This window comes from Solanum pennellii, chromosome 10, assembly GCF_001406875.1.
Source record: "Solanum pennellii chromosome 10, SPENNV200".
Taxonomy (NCBI): Eukaryota; Viridiplantae; Streptophyta; class Magnoliopsida; order Solanales; family Solanaceae; genus Solanum; species Solanum pennellii.
This window is the reverse complement of record NC_028646.1, coordinates 67720576-67727178: the sequence shown is the minus strand read 5'-3', so window position 1 is coordinate 67727178 and position 6603 is coordinate 67720576. Positions and strand designations below refer to the sequence as shown.

Here is a 6603-nt window from a genome sequence, read left to right as displayed (position 1 = left end):
GTATATTGTGGGGCATTATATATGATGTCGTGGACTTTTTGGGGCTGCTAGGACGACGATCTGTTTCATTGACATTTATGACTTTACTCCAAGACTTTACTCAATACAAAAGATTCCCCCTAAGAACCAGCACACTCTACTTTCTCGATCTATATTTTATAAGGCACCAAAATAGAGGTGTCCTCCACCAAATTCATCTCAATCATAGACCATCACATTGGGATAAGGCTTTTTAAGAAGATATTTGTCTTGGTATTATTTAGGGCATGAATATCTTTTCGGACAAGTGAAAGAAATATATTCAAGTGCATTGACTTTATACTTAATCATGAATAATTGTAGTGCACATACCTTAGATCTCAGGATAATGCTGAATTTTGCTTCAATTTTACTAAGCCTCTCTCCCGTGCCAGATGCAAATACAATGTTATAGTGCATGAGTAACATGATTATAAAAGTGGTGTAGAGACATACAACTTAATGTACAAAACTGAGCATAGAATTCATGATTAGAGGGCAGTATGCGCGATGTTCATTAGCCATTTTGGGATACTCATGTGACTTTAATCATCCCCAAGTTCCAAATTTTTCCTTTTGAAAGTGTTTTCCTTGGCTGATAATATTTTTGATTGATTGATCATTTGGTCGCGCATAATTGTTAGATACTGCACTAGTTGGACCTGTTCCTTTCACATGCTTCTTCAGTCTTTCCCTGTTCTTTTCTTCTTTTTTTTTCTCAATTTTTTTTCTAGTCAATGTTATTCATCCATTCTTTTTTTTTTCTAGTTTCAATCATGCATATGAAACAACATGTTCAATTGGTGAATGTTGCATGCTTCCTCTCACTTTTCCTGCAAATTCAAAGGTTAGATTTAGGAACCCAGACTAGCTTGGGTCCTTTGTTTTGATCAAAAGGATAAATAAGATCTCTATGAGCTCATTTGGGCAGACTGCTTTTTCTAGGAATATACCTGATCCTCTGAACAGTTTCATAAATTTCTCTTGCTTTATTTTCTGCACTAACTCTGTATTTCGGACAATTTTCCTTAGAGTGGCCTGAGTTATCACAAATAATACATAACAAAGAATTTCCAATCATAGGTTGTTCATACCCTATTCCAGTTCTTATGTTCCGAGTATTGTTACCTAGATGTGTTACTATCATTAGGCCTGGGCGTTCGGTCGGTTCGGTTCGGTTCGTAAATATCGGTTCGGTTTTTTGGTTTGGCCAAATATGAAACCAAACAAAACCGAAATAAATTCGGTTTGGTTCGGTTATTATAAATTCGGTTCGGTTTATTTCGGTTCGGTTTCGGTTTAACCAAATTTAATAAAAACATGGTAAAACGGCCATCGTGATAACTAAATATCGACTCAATCGATAATAATAAAAAAACTATGAAAAGTCAAGACTCAAGACAACATCACAACAACACTAGAAGAAAGTTCAACAAACTTGTGTCCATCACTAAAATAGAGTTAGTTACAAACTAAAGTCATCATTATCTGGCTCATTACAACTTCCATCAACAAAGAGATTTAGAAAACCAACAAAACATCGTTGCAACTTGCAACCTCCATTGCAATAGCTCCCAAGTTCTAGCAGATAGCAACCAAGAAAATAACAAAACATTGATGGACCTGCGAGAAAACAGAACTGTTCAGACAAATGATCTACATTTCATAATAGAATATATAAAACTATCAAGCAAGTTATGTAAATAAGTTCTTTACTTACTCGTTACCGCACATCACTAGTTGATAGTTGAACTTACAAGCTGCAACTATATATCAATTATACTAGATTCAGTCCCACTACAAGCAAAATCTAAAAAAATGTGAAAGAATTTGTTAGTTGTTAAGAAACACAAGTAACAAAATTATTTTCAATTAGTTAATACAAATATCAAATTCTTACCAAGTTCAAGTTGTTCAAGATACTCTAAATCTTCCTCAATATTGATTGGAAAAGACTCACTTCTAAGCCAATCTTGAACACAAATAAGAGATTGCACAATTTTAGGAGTTAATGAACTCCTAAAGGGATCAAGAACACGACCTCTTGTGCTGAATGCACATTCCGACGCGACACTTGAAATGGGAATGACTAACACATCACGAACCATCTCCGCGAGAATAGGAAATCTCGGCTCATTAACTTTCCACCACATTAATATATCAAAATCATCACTATCTGACTCAATATCTTCCGCAAGATATCTTTCCAATTCTGATTCGTTCTCAATCTTCCTCTACTTACAAAGTTGCCACAACCACTCACACTAGATATACTTGATGAATTGTCAGATGAAGTGGGTGAAGATGGTACATGTAAAGAGCTTTTTGGGGATTTCTTGACATAATACTCAAACAGTTTGTTCATTTATTTTTTCACTTCTGAACATAGCTTTTCCCCAACTTCTTTTCAAAACATATCCACAATTGCAAATGGAACATAATCAAGCTTGTTGCGGGGATCCAACACAGATGAAATAAAGATCATTTTGTTTATTTTTTGTGGTTCGCCCCAATACTTTTTGAACTTCTCATTCATACTTTCCGCCATTTCTTTCAAATTACGATCTTCATTTGTCATCATCTCTTTCAAAATAAGATTAAGTCAGCAATTTCAACAAAGTGTGTATTGCTAGTTACATAATTAGAACCAAAAACCTTCAAAGTAAGTACATAAAAAGTTTCAAGAAATTTCACCATTGACCTCACATTTTTCCAGTCAACACTTGAAAGAATATTTGCAGTAGTTTCATCTTCAACACTAAATTCATCTTCAACACTAGTTCCATCTTCAACACTAGTTCCATCTTTGTTTTCAGAAGAATCAGAACCAAAGGTACGAAGATGATTCAAGTATCCAATATCATAAAAACTGTATCTTTCAAATGCAAGCTCAAAATGTTGTGCTATATCAAGCATCGAATATGTAGAGTTCCACCTAGTAGGAACATCTAAACATAATGATTTCTTACAAGTTATCAATTCAGATTCACAACATTCTTTAAACTTTCTAAGTCTTGCGGGAGATTGTTTAATGTATTTCACGGCTTGTCTCACTAGCCTGACAGACTTACAAATTTCCTTCAACCCATCTTGCACAATAAGATTAAGGATATGTGCCATACACCTCACATGAAGATGGTCACCATCCATAATGTTAGTTCCCCAATTGCTCAATTTTTTAGACATTTCTTTCACAGTAACATCATTAGAACTAGCACTATCAACTGTAATAGTAAACACATTATCCAAACCCCATTCAAGCAAACAATTAGTAATGCAAGCCGCCATATCCACGCCCTTATGACTAGAAATAGGACAAAAATTTATTATTCTTTTATGCAGAATCCAATTTCTATCTATAAAGTGGGCTGTCAAACACATGTAGTTTATTTTTTATATAGAGTCCAAGTATCTGTTGTAAGACAAACTCTTGGACGTGCTTCTTTGAAAACCTTCTTCAAAAGTTTTTTTTCTTCAAGGTATAGTTCATACAATCTCTCGTCACAGTTCTACGAGAAGGAATATGAAATTGCGGCATTGTAAGTCTCATGAAGTTTTTAAAACCCTCTTTCTCAACAAAGCTAAATGGTAGCTCGTCAACAATTATCATTTTGGCTAAAGCTTTCCTACTTTGTGCTTGGTCAAATTTTAAGTGCTAATGACCCCTTTCTTTGATCCCGTTGAAGATGGTAGAAAATTAATTAGATTTTGACCTTTATCTACGGTGTCACGAGGAAATTTAGGACATGTTCTCAAATGAGTATTCATTGGTGACGTACCATTAGATGATGTAGAAGCTGCATAAGCTTTTGCACAATACTTGCATTTGGCTTTACTAACTCCATTTTCATCGGTGAACTTTTCAAAATGCTTCCAACAATTAGCTCTACGTTCCATGGTTTTTCTTTTCTTTGAAGTATCAACATCAACTTCAACCTCACTTGGAGATGAGGTATAAGGTATGCTCTCATTTGAAGCTCCACTTTCACTTCCCCTACTTCCAGTTTGTGCCATCTATACAAAAGTGAAACAAACAACAAGAACAACAATCAATATCACACAACACTTTTTCACTACACAAAACTCCAAAAAAAAATATTACCCACACTATTATTTTTAATCTATATGAAAAGTACTGAAATTTTCTTTATCTATTGTAAATCATAAAGAATCATTCTAATTTTATAATTGTAATTATTAATTAAAAAAAAGTCGTAAGATAAAAATCATTTAGTATTAGCAAATAATGGAAAACAAAAAAATCATACAATTAAAACTAACAAAAATAATGATTTGCAGAGCACAGAAAAGAAAAAAAACATTTTCACAAACTTGGTTATCTTCTTTCTTTCACTACTACTATTATTATTATTATTATTATTATTTATATTTTTTGGATGTGTTTTATAAAGGCATAAGAAACTTACGAGTGACGAAAACGAGAGATGAGAGTTGAGAGATGAATGAGAGTGGTGGCTGTGGGCCTGTGGAGAGCCGGCGGGCGGCGATCGACGACTGGCAGTGCTGCTGGCTGCTGCGGCGGTGGCCTGCGTGGTGGCTGGCGGCGTGGCGAGTGGCGAGTGGCAGCATGACGGACGGACGAGTTGACGATGGTGGACGGTCGACGATGGGTCGGACGTCGGTGGCAATGGACTGGACGTGTTTGGTGACTGGTGTTTCAAAGAAGAAGGTTTCACTTTCAAGTTTCAAAGAAGAAGATTTCACTTTCAGACTTCATTGTTAATTTAGGGATTTATTATTTAGGGAAATTGGCTTGGGGCTTGGGTATTGGGTAATTGGGTTATGATTTAAGAATTTGAATAATTGGGCTTGGGTTGAGTAATAGGAATTTATGTAGTTGGGCTTGGGAGGATTAGGATTTAGGAATGGGTTATGGGGTAACAACAAATAACAATTATGTATATATATATGATTTCGGTTTTTCGGTTAATCGAATTTTTAAATCTAAAAACCGAAAACCGAATTGAAATACTGAAATGTTAAAATTCAAAACCGAAACCAACCGAAATAACCGAAAAACTGAAATCGAAATTAAAAATAATTCGGTTCGGTCGGTTTTTTCTATTTGAACCATATTATGCCCAGGCCTAACTATCATGGAAGATTTTGTCCATTTATTAGCTCTTTCCAGATCAATTTTTATCCTAGACAATTCAAGATTCATTCTCCTAGAATTTTCCCTTTCAAAAGATAGTTCATTGTTTAACCTTATTAGATCTTGGTCACATCTGATTTGGTCACTGCTAATTTTTTCTTTTTCATTCCAGTAACACTTTGTTTCAGAATTTCAGATTTTAGAGTCAAAGTGCAGGAATCAAGTTGATGTACCTGTTCCTTTAGGAGTTGATTTTCTTTCTTGAGATCAGAATTAACTTTTTCAAGATCAATATACTCAAACTTTAAACTAGTCATGGAAGCAAGCAATTGATTCTTGGTTTTAACTAATTCTTGAATTGTATTATGGAAGTGAGTAATAAGAAGGATAGTTTTTTCTTAGAGAACTTTACTAGTTTATATTTTAAATCAAAAAAATTTACCTCTATTCTTTGAGAGTCTGATTCAGGTTTAGTTTATGATTCTTCTATGGCCATCAAAGCGAGGTCCTCATCATCTTCGTCATATAAGTCCAAACCTGGTCCCCAAGATGCATACATTGCTTGTTCCTTTTCTTTGTTTTTCTTTTGTTGAGAAGTTCCTTCTTGTCTTTTTCGTCTCTTTCCTTTTTCCATTCTACTTCCCACATATGACAATCCTTAATCTGATGATATGTTGATCATATTTGAAACAACCTCCGTCTTGTGGTTTCTCAATAATTTTTTCTTTTGTATGTGGTGTTTTCTGAATTCAATCCCCTTTTTACGAATTTCTTAAAGTTCTTTTTATCAGTGTCAAATCATCATCATCAATATCTGATTCATCACTTTCAGTTGCTTTAAATCCAAGATGTTTCTCTTTGTTACCTTCACTTTTTTTGACAACATTCATCTCATAAGTTTTGAGATTTCCTACTAATTCATTCGAAGTCATATTGGTTAGATCCTTGGCTTCTCTGATTGCAGTAACTTTTCCTTAATGCTTTATCTACCTGTTCCTCAGTAGTGTATACTTTGCCTAAGGATATTAACTCGTTTACAACAATGGTAAATTTGGTGATCATATCTTGAAGTTATTCTCCGAATTTCATCTTGAAGGCTTCATATTCACAACAATGTCTGGCAATTCGGAATTTACGAACTTGAGTTGTACCTTTGTGAGCGTTTTTTAAAGTGTCCCATATTTGTTTTGCAGAGGTACAACTAGAGATGCGGTTAAACTCATCATGTCCTAGGGTTTAAAGTGTCCACATACGAGAATGCACTTAGCTTTTGCATTCTTCCCTAGCATCTTGTAATCAGCTTCTCCGTATTTTTCTGTAAGTTTGGGTACCTTATTCCCTTCACTATCAGTAATAGTAAGAGTTAATGGTCCATTAGTAATTCTAACCCATAGTTCATAATCTTCATCTTGAATGAAATCTTCCATCCTTGTCTTCTACCAAGAGTAGTATTCTCCATTAAATAATGG

The 6603-nt window shown here is 34.5% G+C and overlaps 1 long non-coding RNA gene across 1 annotated transcript; it reads right to left on the bottom strand.

The window, feature by feature from the left end:
• Positions 1 to 1663: 1663 nt before the first annotated feature.
• On the bottom strand, positions 1664 to 2056 carry LOC114074177. The gene is made up of 2 exons (XR_003574620.1): positions 1919 to 2056; positions 1664 to 1828 (listed from the first exon to the last, which is right to left on the bottom strand). It is a non-coding gene; the product is annotated as an uncharacterized LOC114074177 (long non-coding RNA).
• Between the last annotated feature and the right edge of the window lie 4547 nt (positions 2057 to 6603).